Source organism: Diceros bicornis, chromosome 9 (assembly GCF_020826845.1).
Source record: "Diceros bicornis minor isolate mBicDic1 chromosome 9, mDicBic1.mat.cur, whole genome shotgun sequence".
In the NCBI taxonomy this organism is placed as follows: domain Eukaryota; kingdom Metazoa; phylum Chordata; class Mammalia; order Perissodactyla; family Rhinocerotidae; genus Diceros; species Diceros bicornis.
In genome coordinates, this window is record NC_080748.1 from 81,127,035 (window position 1) to 81,139,843 (window position 12,809).

A 12,809-nucleotide genomic window follows, 5' to 3' on the forward strand; every position below is an offset into this window, starting at 1 on the left:
TAAATGCTCTGCAGCTGCGTTCATGAATTGCACTCTCTTTGAAGTTTAGAATTAATAGTTAAACTATACACCTCAAAGAGGGCCCCAAAAGGTGACCAGAGCATGCTAACTCTGCAACTCTAAAAAGAGAACATTTCCAGAGGTGTGCACATGTGGATGCTGAGAACAGCCCATCTGGGGCCTGTCCCAGCTCTCTACAGGTAGTCTGCTTTGAAGTCTGAGGAGGCCTTGAGGGAAGATGGAGAGGAATTTTTCCAGGATAATGGGCTGGGAATACTCTTGCAAATTGCTCTAGAAACAAACAAACAAAAACAAAAAGATCGTGAATCCCAACTGTACAGTAACTTAAATGCAGCACTTTTTCCCATGAAAACTCTAAAAGACTTTATATAAGCCCTCCTAACAAGAGTAAAGCAATCTTCATGATTAAGATAACAGTTTCTCAAGGATGCCTTAAAAGGATAGAGGAGAAAAAAGTAAGTGCTATAGGTTGAGTACACTTTTGGTGGAGACATAAAAAATGGGACTATGTAATGACAATGACAGGATTAATTACCAAGAGTGCTGGAGGCTCACAATCTCTACGCACCAGGCCACCCCTCACAGACACCCCTCAGATGCAAGTCTGAGCTGGCCACTCTCCTGCTCAAACCCCTACGTTAGCTCCCCACCCCCTGCGGAAGAGGCCCAGGCCTTTAGCATGGTGTACCAAATCCATGCAAGGTCCTCCCTTGCTCTCTCTCCAACCTCAGCTCCTGACGTATCCCACCCCTTCCCCGCAGGCACACACCTCCACCACACACACACACACACACACACGCACACACACGCATCTTACACTCCAATCAAGCCGAATAACTTGAAGCTAGAGCTTTGCACATGCTGTTTTCTTCAACTCGAAGGTCAGCAATTTTTTTCTATAAAGGGGTAAATAGTAAATATTTTTGGCTGTTAAACTATACAGTTTCTGTTGCAACTACCCTGCTGTTGGACATAAATGAATGGGCATGGCTGTGTTCCAATAAAACTTTATTTATGGATCCTAAAATTTGAATTTCATATAATTTACATGTGTCAGAAAATATTATTTTCCCTTTTTCCCCCACCATTCAGATATATAAAAACCACTTTTAGCTCTCAGGCCACACACAAACAGGCAGTGGGCCAGGTTTGGGCGGCACTCTAGCTATATGGCTTAGTTTACTTATGTGCCAAACTTACTCTGTAAGACAGTCCTAGAGCATTCCCTGATCAAGCACGCTGCTGCCATGATCACATTAATACATCTCTCTAACACCACTTTTTCAATATTTTAAATAGTTTTTACTGCCTTTCTCCCCAACCAGCTCTGAGCCACTTACAAGCAGGAAAAGTCTCGTGCAATTTTGTATCCTATCAAGCCCTCAACATGTGCCAAGGGAAGAATTACATAAAGTGAAGGGACTCTAATTTTTTAGATATCTTTTTTCTCTTCTCCAAAATCTTTCTGACGAGTCATTCCTCTGTGAATAAAATGCGTTAGGTCAGTGGGGCCTGGAGACTGTCTGCCTGGGAAATCCGAGCCCTGTCAGTGTCCAATCCCAGGTTCTCTGTGGACTATAATTGCTAAAGTAACCTGGATTAAGGTGTGGTTGACAGTCACTCATTCCACAAACATTCCGAGGCTGCTGGGTATCAGGATTACAGCTGGGAACAGGACAAAGAGACTCCTTGCCCCGAGGAACTTCCAGATTGTTCAGGAAGAAAGACTTCAAAGCTGGTCTGATGAGAAAGTAAAGAGCTGCGGGAGCACTGAGCAGAGGATCCAGCCCTGTGGGAGAGGGAGAGGTTTGGGAAGGCTCTCTGAGGAGGTGACATGCACACCAAGACTTGAAGGAGGAGTCGGAGTTGGCTGGCTGAAAAGAGGCGAAGGGTTCCTAAGTAGAAGGAAAAGCGTGTATGAAGGCTCAGAGGTGGGCGGACTGAGAGAGGGTTTCTCAAGCATCTCCACTCTGTTCATGTTTGCATTAGGCTTTACAAGGGCTTCTCAGGGGACGAGCTGCCGCCTGACCCAAGTAAGGCTCCATCACCTGCCACCTGAGAGCAGTGAATCAGATGCTGTCCGCGTCCTCGCCGAGTATGTTCTCTGTGCCTCCCCTGTTCTTTCACGGCTTGTCATGCTTTTTGTCTAACGAGAAGTTCTGTGGATCTTACGCTTGCAATTATTTATTTGGGTTTCCCTTCTCCCTCCCTTAGTTTTTGAGCCCTGTAAGGGACTAGACGTTATTTTCTACAGCATTTCTTTAACTCCATACCCCTTTAAGATGTCATTCATTCAAGAAATATTCATTAAGCATTTCTATGTGCCATGCACTGTTCTGGGTGCCTGGGATCCATCAGACTAAAACAGACAGAGATCTTGCTCTAGTCGACCTTGCATGGGGCGGGGGGGGGGGGGGACAGGGGCAAGAAGAGGTGATAATAAACACAAAAATAATGAATGAGTAAATTATATACTATATTAGACAGTTGTGAGGAGAAAAGGACGTAGGGCAGGTAATGGAGACTGTAGGGTTGAGGGTATATTTTAAAGAGGGATTTCAGCAGAATCCTTGTTGTCAAGGATACTTAAAGCAAAGACAATGGAGAGGAGGGAATTGCCACGGGGATATTTTCAGGAAGAGAAAATAACCAGCGCACAAGGCATCAGGAAGGAACAGGTCCCATTCTAAGAACTGCAGGAAGGACTTGCTGACAAAGGAGTTGGGGGAGCAGTTGCAGGAGATGAGCTTAGATGGTGGGGGGCGAGGACTGAAGCAGGGATGCTTGTGAGGAGCACTTTGCAGTAATCCAGGTGAGAGCCGAGGGCAAGAGAAGCCGGGGGATCCTGGAAAGCTGATCCAGCAGTCTCTCCTCACTGTCTGAATGTGGGGCACAAGGAAAAGAAAAGAGACAAGGGTGACTCCAAATTTTTGGCTAGAGTGACCGGAAGGTTGGAGTTGCCTTTGATTGACTAAGACGAGGAAGTCTGCAGTGGAGTAAATCAGAAGCTGGATTTGCTAAAAATTAAATTCTTCTTAAAGTTTTAAGTAGACATATTGTAAGCAGTTAAATATATGAGTCTGTAATTCCAAAGAGAGTTCCGAGCTAGCGGTATAAATTTGGGCATCTTTGGCACTTAAACGGCCAGTAGAGCAGGAGCCTGAGTAAAGTCACCGAGGGGCTGAATGGAGATTGAGAAGAGAAGAGGCCCCGGGACTGAGTCCCAAGGCCTCTGACTTTGGAGTCACTTATTGTCATTGTTGCTGAACTAACTGGTTCACTGGCTGACTTGGGTAAGAAATACTACAATTGTCCAGGTAATGCATTAGAAGCCTATGCCCTAACCTCTCTTATATTACAACAAATGATGCTGCAGATCATTGAGAACATGGTTCAGAGCATCCTATACAAGCAACAACAGCAAAAATACAACAATCTTTCAGCAGTGACCATGAACAAAGTGAAAATTACACACACACACATCTACATTTCAAAGGAAAGTGCAGAAAACTATATTTGAGAACTCCAGCTCTAACTTATAGCCTAGATACGAAGAAGAACAAGACACACAAGGACAAAAAAAAAGCCGACTGAGAGCCTGGGGAAAACAGTGGAGCAAATGTGCCATCTCCCTGCTTGGTGAGGCGGTCAGAGCCCGGGAGCAGTATTTATGGGAGAGCAGCCCTATGCGGAGACCTTTCTGAAATTGTTTTGATCCTAATGTGCTCCAAAAGCTGAAGAGCAGGAAGAGATCGAAGTTCCTCCCCCAGCAAAGCAACAGCTTCCCTTCTCCACTTATAGTCTCGCTATAGAATCAGATCCTGCAGGAACCTAACGGACATACCATTAGGAAAAAACAGTTTTTAGAACAATTTTGTGAGATGTTTGGGGGAAATATTTTCTGTGCTCCAAATAACAATGTGACAACATGAGCATGACCCATGGCCAAAATGTGAGTATTTCAACCCATTATCAAAAGGATGCATAATCCCAGGGCAGCAGAGAGCGCTGGCTGCCCGCAGCCACAGGGCTTGCCCCTTCCAAGATCAACTTCCTACTCTTCCCGAAAGAATACTGCCCCTTCCACTAAAGCGTGGTGCAGGATCAGAGGGCAAAGTATCGTTGTGCTGCAAGAGGAGGGGGCAGGGGAGAGAGCGCGTGAGTGTCGGTTCTCTCTACGCACTTAGGGGACATTGCAGAGTACTTCAGCAGCAATCTTTGAGCAGTACTCAAAGATATAAAAGCAATATGTCCTACTAGAATCCTAAACATTTGGAATGAAAGTTGACTTACTTTTTTTCCCACTCTTTCTTTCTTTTTTCTTTTTAAATTACAGCCCTGCAATTTACTGGAGCTGAAGACTCTTTCTTCCTGACAAGGTAAGATGACTTTTTTTGTAGGCGGATGGAGTGTTGTTAGAATAAGAGACTAGAAACTAAATTCTCGGGCTTTGTTCCTAGTTCTGACTGTGGTGATGGCAAAGCGCTATGTCTGGGAGCTTATAAATGTATTCCATAAATGTGTCAGCTCTACTTATACTCTATAGGAACACTGCTCTCTCTTGACAGAATAATATTAACATCATTACAGTGCATGTAAGCCAGTTGTAGTTTCTAAAATTAAAAAAAAAAAAAGTACAATAGTTGGGACGAACATCCCCTGAATGGCAGCAATTGTGTTCATCTTGGGAACAATTGTTTAGACAACAGTTAATTGGGTCCTACTTTACATGACAAATTTCAAAAAGTTCCATTTTGTACCACTAGGAAAAAAAATCCACGAAAATTTATGTTTTTACATTACCAATAGTTATTACTTTATGAAGTGAAAATGACTGAGTGAAAAAAATTGAATTATCCTTCTACCCTTATAAAGTCATTTATATGGGATTTTAATATTGGACGTGCTCTCCTTCACTTTAGATTTGGGAACAGAAGAGTGCCAGCAGATTCTAGTCTGCTTCCTTGTTCAAATGAAATGGAATATTTTCAATAAAATTCTTCAAATCAATTGACAATTAGCATGTTTTCTTGAAAATCTATTTTTGTGTATCAACCTCATATTCTTCCCTGCTTTGGTTTATTTTTACAAATACCATTTTACTGTGTAACTGATGTGCACATCTCATAAAATATGCACTGACAAAATAAGTACACATTGGGGTTTCTTTTTCAATCAGAAGACTGACAAATGAGGACAGGGAGCATGAGGAATAGCCCCAGAAATGGAGACGGATTCTCCTAAGGTGTCTTACTCCTTGTCAATGTCAGGAAATTCCCCATGGAATGTTCCTGAATGTTGAGTCCAGTCTAGCTTAAAATGACTCATGCATGTACCACTTCTCCCAAAATTCTACTCCATAGACTATCCTTCGTGCTTCCTGGAATCACAAGCACAGTTTTCTTCTTTAACATATGAATTAAAAAGCAGCAAAATTTTAAATTAACCTAGTAAATTTCCTTCATGGTCTGGCCTGCAACATAGTTTTCAAGCATAACTAAGACATTTACTTTATTGAATTTCTTCCACATCAAATAATTAACTAATGCAATTTTTAATAAATTTCATGCTATAAATGAGGTATACATTGTAAATGCTGAAAACAATTAGATTTAAAAGGCATAAACTACATTGGGTCTTTCTGTTTATAATTTTAATCTCTTTAATGTAAATGTCCTGTTCCTAACTCTTTTCTGTATTGTATTTGACAAATAGCTTGAAAAATAAATGTCAATGACTCCTTTTGTACCTGTGTATTTTTGTTTACTTTTAATATCTTCTTATTCACTTTAGAACAAAGAGAAATTGCCAGAGTCAAAGACACGACCTTTAATTTGAAAGAATTTTTTTTCTTGCAAATCAGCAATCATCATAGTCCTAAAAGTATAAAAGACAGCTAAATTATCTATCCTCTTTTCTGACCACAACAACTTCTAAACTTTACCTTTGTTAAGATTAAACACTCCCCCAGCACAAGATTTCAAGGGGAACCTTTGGCCGGTTGGTACCGGGTGTACCGAGAAGCTGCTTCCTCAAGTTTAAAGGGCAGGGCTAAAGTGTAGCATGAGGTTGCCATGAAGAGCAGTAAATAATGATTACAAAATGCTTGGTAAACTCTTTTAACGTGACACACAAAGGCTCTATAATAAAAGAATCCTCCAGCAAGGTATAAGGGAACCCTGTGCTGGCGGAGGCGTTGGCTTCAGATGAGTAATAACCACGTTTAGTGAAAACCTCACGGCTCATCTGAGAGGTATTATTCCATGTTGTCACATTTGTTACTTCCAAATATAGGAAAGTTATTCTTTATTTCCTCTTTCAAAGCTTGGCTTTTGATGGAGAACGGTGGTGTGAATACCTGCTCCCTGACACCAGCCAGTGAATCAGGGCTGTAGAAAGGACAGGAGTTAGGAGAGTAGATTGTCCCTGGTTGGACTATGACCAGAGGCGTTACAGAGCACTGTCTGTTTCTCAAGCCACAGACAGCACCTCTTTTCCTTGGAGTTCCTTCCTCTGTCTATTCATTTCTTGTTAATTTGATATTCACTTACCTATTTCTTGGTTTCAACATAAACCTATTCTCCTAAACCTCATGAAATAACTACCTTCAACGTTATGTCGCCTCTCTAAAGGTAAGCAGGCCCACGTTCTCAGACCCACGAACAGCACTCTTAAGCCTTTGCCTTTCATATGAAAAACATTTCCTGCAGTCAATAAAGTTAATCATTTATCCCTATCCAAATTTCTTTTAGTTTTCTTTTTAGTTTTATGCAGCCAACTTTTAGAATAATTTTTGCTTAATGTTATGGATTTCGCCCCATTGGGAAGTCATTAAAAAAGACATTGTTCCTACATCTTTATAGCAATTTATATAAAAACTAATGTAATTTGGCCAGTGATATATTGTACACATCAGTGATGATATCTGTCACAAAATTTAAATAGTCTATCCACCCATATCCCTAATGATGTTTATACTTCATGTTCCCTGTTTTTATTACATAAAACTTTTCTATAAAATCCATTTATCCAGTACCATGCATTTTATGCAATCTCCCTCTTTATTTAGGCCACTCTGCAATTCGGATCCTCTTGTAAGGACTGGAGAGGCCAATAGAAGAAGTGAAGGGAGAGGACGGGTGTGTGCTTCCCTAGGAGACAGAATATTTTCATTTTCTGGGGACATGTTTCAAACACATGTACACACCACAGAGCTTTTGATATGCTCCCCCTTTTGACTTATTCGTTAATTCAGCTAATATTTATTTAGCATCTTCTGTAATCCAGGCTCTGCCCTTATGCGGGTGAAAATCACTGGCAGGATGGGAGCTGCTAAGAAGCATATGTTGTGCATAGAATCACGAGGAGACTCCATGCAATGGGGCCCTGAAAGCATCGTTTACTTTTATTTCAGTGTTTCTCGGCTAATTATTCAACCTTTTGAAATTTTTTTGCTAAAAGAAACCTTCCTGTGAAATCTTGGATAAGTCATTTAATCTTTCTGGAGTTTAGTTTTTTAAGTCTGTAATCAAGCAGTTGATTTGTGAGAAAGTATTCAAATATGGACTACATAGAATTTTATTTGCCAAAGGCTTTTTTATACAAGGCTAATCAGTCTATATCACTACCTTTAACATACAACATCTAAATCACCACCGTGCCTCAAAAAATGTGCAAAGATGGCAAAAGCAGTAAGACACCTTTCCAGGCCCAATGTGTTAACTACAGTTTTGGTGGAGTTGAGTCATGCCGTCTCCTAGGGTCTCATCACAATTACATTTCCATATACGTTGAAGTGTTGAGAACACTCACCCAGTCTCTCAGCTTTGACTTCACAGTAAAATGATGAACTATATTTCAATTGGCTCTATAAAAGTTAAAAGACTAAGACCATTGAGTAAGGGAAGGATTTATGGAAACAGAATGTCCCATTCAAGTTGACAGGAATATATTTGTTGCAGCCACTTTGGAAGGCAATTTGGCAATATTGAGGACGAGAAAATGTGCATGACCAATGAACGTGTGCAATCTCACTTCTAGGGAAACACTCCCACATGCGTGACGAGGCAGGTCCAACGATGTTTACTGGGATACGGTTTGGAAGAGAAATGGAGTAGACCAAATCATAAATGAACACTTGGAGGGGACTATTTAGATAAAATACGATATGTGCACACATGTATTACCGCGTGATGCTTAAAATTAATGAAATAAATGTGTGAGTGTTTCATATCAGCATATGCTGTTAGTGAAGAAAGTTCGTGCCAGGATGACCCATAAACTATGACCTGGAAGTACATATGAAACAAGATTGCATACCGTTTATGGCTCCCTACACGTAGGTCACATTGGAAGGTTTCTCATCAGACTCAAGCTGGTTGTGATTTAGTTTCGCAGAGGAAAGGAAGGGATCGAGCCTGCAGCAGGAGCGGTCTGGGGGACGCTGGTGTTATCTACGGGGTGTACTGTCTTTCTCCTGCCTTTTTCTTAAGAGAATTAATGCATCCCTTCCCTTTTTTGCCCATCCTTTTCCCCCAAGAGCATGAACACATACGTTTCCTGTGTGATTTTTAAAGAATATAGATAGAAAAGAAGACACAAGGAGCAAATATTGCAAAAGGTGTAACAGTTTTAAATGTGGGTGATGAGAGTCTCATTGATTGTTATATTATTCTTTGTACCTTTCTGTATTTTGAAAATTTCTCACAAATGGAGAAAAAAGTCAATTCTAGAAGTAAGCTACCAACGTTCTAGTTTCTCTGTCTCATTCACACATATGCACACACGGCCCTTCACCGTTTGTTAGCTGTGAGATTTGGGGCAGATCACTTAACCTCTCACGACCTCAGGTGCCTCGGGAGGTGATGGTACCTTACCCCTGAGAGCCCAGAGCTGCACCACCTGATCTCTGGAGATGCTTTAGTTCTCAACACTGCGACATCAGCTTTGCCCACCTCTCCAGAGACAAAAGTCACAAATCTCACTGAACCTCCCCTTCCTTCAGTTGCCACTCGACTCTGCAATCTGTCCCCTGTATCAGAGAGCCTAGAAGTGCAGTCCTGGTCCCGGCTGGCTGGTGGCTGCTGCGGAGGCCCCTAGGGAAGCTTCCACTGTGGAAGGAGAAGGCAGGCTCAGCGGCAGGCTGGGGTACCAAGAAGGGGACAGAGATAGTCAGCACCAGGGAGGGTGGGGACCAGGGAGAGAGACAGGTGAGTGCAAAGGAACAGCTGGAGACACCCAGCAATGCAGACATCAGGAAGTGGAGAGGACAAGCCAGAGAAAACACAGTTGTCTAGGCTGACATTCCAGCAAGCATGTCATCTGGGCGTGAACACGCTGGCTCTAATAAAGAGGAGCCAGACTGCTTGCATCTGAGCAAAAGAGGTAAAGGCTGTCCTCAATGCATAGGCACTGTTCTCCCTGGCATTGATTCTTACGAACGCAAACCCCTGAGTGCTTTGTGCACATTGGTGGGGTGGTGTTACCCACGCCCAGGTAAACCCAAAGGAGTCACTCAACCCCTCGGCCTCCCACTTCCTCCGTTTCGCTCCAGCACTATGCCTTCAATTTAGGAGAGGAAGACACGGACGGCGTTACCCGGGGTGCCCAAGCCATCATTCGATTCCAATTGAGTAAATTTGTTCATACGAGTCTTTTGAACAGCTCTGGATTTATTTTTCCACCCATTTCACAGAATAGGGGGAAAACACGGAACATCACTTTCCGTTGTGTGTTATTTATACCATCCTTTTGTACACACAGGAAAAATTGCAATTTCATACTTGTTAAAAAAGTATGGTGAATCAGCCTCTCCCTACCCCACCCAAATAGGTGTGTTGGTTGCGATGGCAATTAAGTCAATATTAATTTCTAATCACCTAGAAGGAACTACTAGACTAAGCAAGTATTCAAAGAACTATTTCTCAGCTAGAGTTATACCCAGCTCTCTTTAGCAGCCAGCAATGCGTGTGTAATATGTAACAGTAAGAACTAGACAGGAGCTATTTCAACAAATCCCAGGTGACTGGCCTCGAGTGACTATTCTAAGTGGGATTTCACAACGTGGGAGCTTAGCTCTGTGAATTGACTTTTCTACACTGATTTAAAAATCCTTTCACCAGATGTAGGTTTCGACTACACTTAGATATGCCATTTTTGTATATGTAATTTTTCCCTTAGTTCTCAAATTCCATCATAAAATGGGAAGAGTGATACAAACACTGTTTCTCTATTTGGAATTTAATATGTAAGATAGTTTTTTTTTTCCTTCTGGAAAAATGTGAATCCACATTGTTCCAACAGTTGGAAAATTATTCCTCTCATGCCAAACCTATAACAGAGCAATAAAATGTGTAGCAGTTGGGTGGAGCTCCCCAGATTCCAGAAGTCTGTGAAATTCAGAGGCCCCTAAGTTTAAAAAATAAAATGTCTGTTTATTTTGTCCTTAACACATTTCTAATTTGTTTTTGCAGATTGTTCTTTATTAACAAGGGAAAGCTATTTTTGTATTGTTGCCAAGAGACTTCAGAAACCAACAGCCTGATCAAAATAATAACTTCCTGTAATGAACAGTCTTGCTGGTTCAAAGATATTTAATTCTATAATTTTTTCTGAAAATGTAAATTAAAGGCTTTTAAGCCTTAGTGACATGACAGTGCAGCTTTGGAATCTTACACTAAATCAGCCTGCCCTACTTTCATTGCTATATTGGGCAAGGTAAGGAACAATGCTTTGCTCTTTGAAACACTATAGCACTTTTGAAAAGACTGACAGATTTATGTATTAGTTCTACGTGCTATTTGCGTAAAGTTTCTTTAAAAATGATAGGCTAACAAAAAACATAGTCCAAAAAAACCTCTGACACATTGACAGCATAACATAATTTACAATCAATCCTAAAATAAAGTTTGAAATTTAAATTTTGCTTCTTTTTTTTTCCTGGAACTTCACATACGTGAGGTAAGAAATAAGTTGCCAGCGACACAAGCTATAATATTATGAATTCTTCTCTCACAAAAGAATCTATGAAATGCATTCCTTTTTTATTAAGATATAATTGACATATAACATTATATTAGTTTCAATATGCAATACATTCCTTATTGTAACTTTTCTGCCCTAAGAATGCTAGATCTTCTAATAATATACACCAATTACCTTGTAAGAGATAATCTTATAGTTTCACACTATTGTAATAGTAAATTACAATAGTAAATTGTAAAATACAATAGTAAATTGTATTATGATAAAGTTCTAATGATATTTATTATAAAATCTTCTCTGTAATATTTATATGCACTAAATTTGCGTGTTCTTTTACTATATATGCCTCTAAGTTTCTTTGCAATTTTCTCATCAGCTTGGTCTCCACTGGAGAGCCAGTGTTATAAGACAGAGGAGAAAAATTACTACGTAGACCTTTCAATGTCAAAGATATGTTAAAAGGTAAGTAACTGAAAATACATTGTTTTGGGTTGGTACAACAGCAAGAGGCAATGATGCCAATGAGGAAATTTTATAACCTTAGGTATGTTCGACATGGAACTACTGAGGGGTCAAAGAGGAAACAAAGCAAAACTTGTTTCTGCACTGGACCGTCCCAGCTCCCTGCCTCCCTTCAGTAGTAAGCAAAAAGGAAAGTTCACCCAAATTATTTTTAAAATTATGGAAAAGTACTGTCATTAGAGCTTGAAGAAGTAATTAAATTTCTTTTTTGATCCTTTTCACTCAGAGAGTCTTTCCTCTATGAATTCAATAAAAATAAATCCTTGAAAATTCATACTCTTTTTTTTTTTTTATTTTGTAAACTTATTTTATGAAAGCACAACTTTATAGTCTGGATTAAACCGTGTCCTATCCAAATGTCTATGGAGTCAGAGCTGATGAATGAATTTCTCAGTTCATTTTCTCTAAGAAACTGTTGCAGTCCCAATTCAAAAGGCCATAACACAGGGGGCCTGGCACGCTGTCGCTATTTTAAGGTAACGAGTAGCTGACTGGGGCCCAGTCAGGGGAGAACATTCTCCCTGCTCCTGGCAGTTGTGCTCTGGCCCCTACACTCAGAGCAAAGACATGGACCCAGCACATTCTCATAAAGAAGCTAAAGGCATCATGTTTGCTCATTAACTGAAGGCACTAAATACTATTTAAAAGAAAAAAATACTAACATAGGATAGCCTTACTTATTCCAAGAAGTGTTAAAATAGATGTATAAGCCAAAATCCTTGTAAAATAAAGGAAGCGTCAAAGTCAATGGAACTGGAGGGACAGGCTGTTTGAAAACAAAGAACACTGAGTTCCTTATTTCTCATCTTACAGCAAGATTAATTATAATTGGATTGAAGAGTTTCAAGTATATGATATATAAACAAAAAAATAAAAAATCTAGAAGACATAATTTAATATTTTTTCTGACCTCTAATGTACAGGAAGGAAACTTTCTAAGCTCAAAACCAATAGTAGAAATGGAAAACTTTTGACATTTTAAAGTAAACTTCAGAAAAAAAAATCACTAACAAAATTAAAAGACAAGCAAACTAGAAACTGCATTTATAATAAATATACATAAAATGGGTTAATATCCTGAATTTTTAAAGAATACCTATACATCATAAGAAGAATATTAAGACCTCTGATGGAAAAATAGGCAAAATTACCAGCAGGAGAGTTACAAAGGAGGAAATATAAATGGATGATAAGCATATGTAAACAAAGGTTCAATACACTAATAATCAAAGAAATGGGAATTAAAATGCAATGCATTTTTTTTTATAGCCAGCAAATAAGCA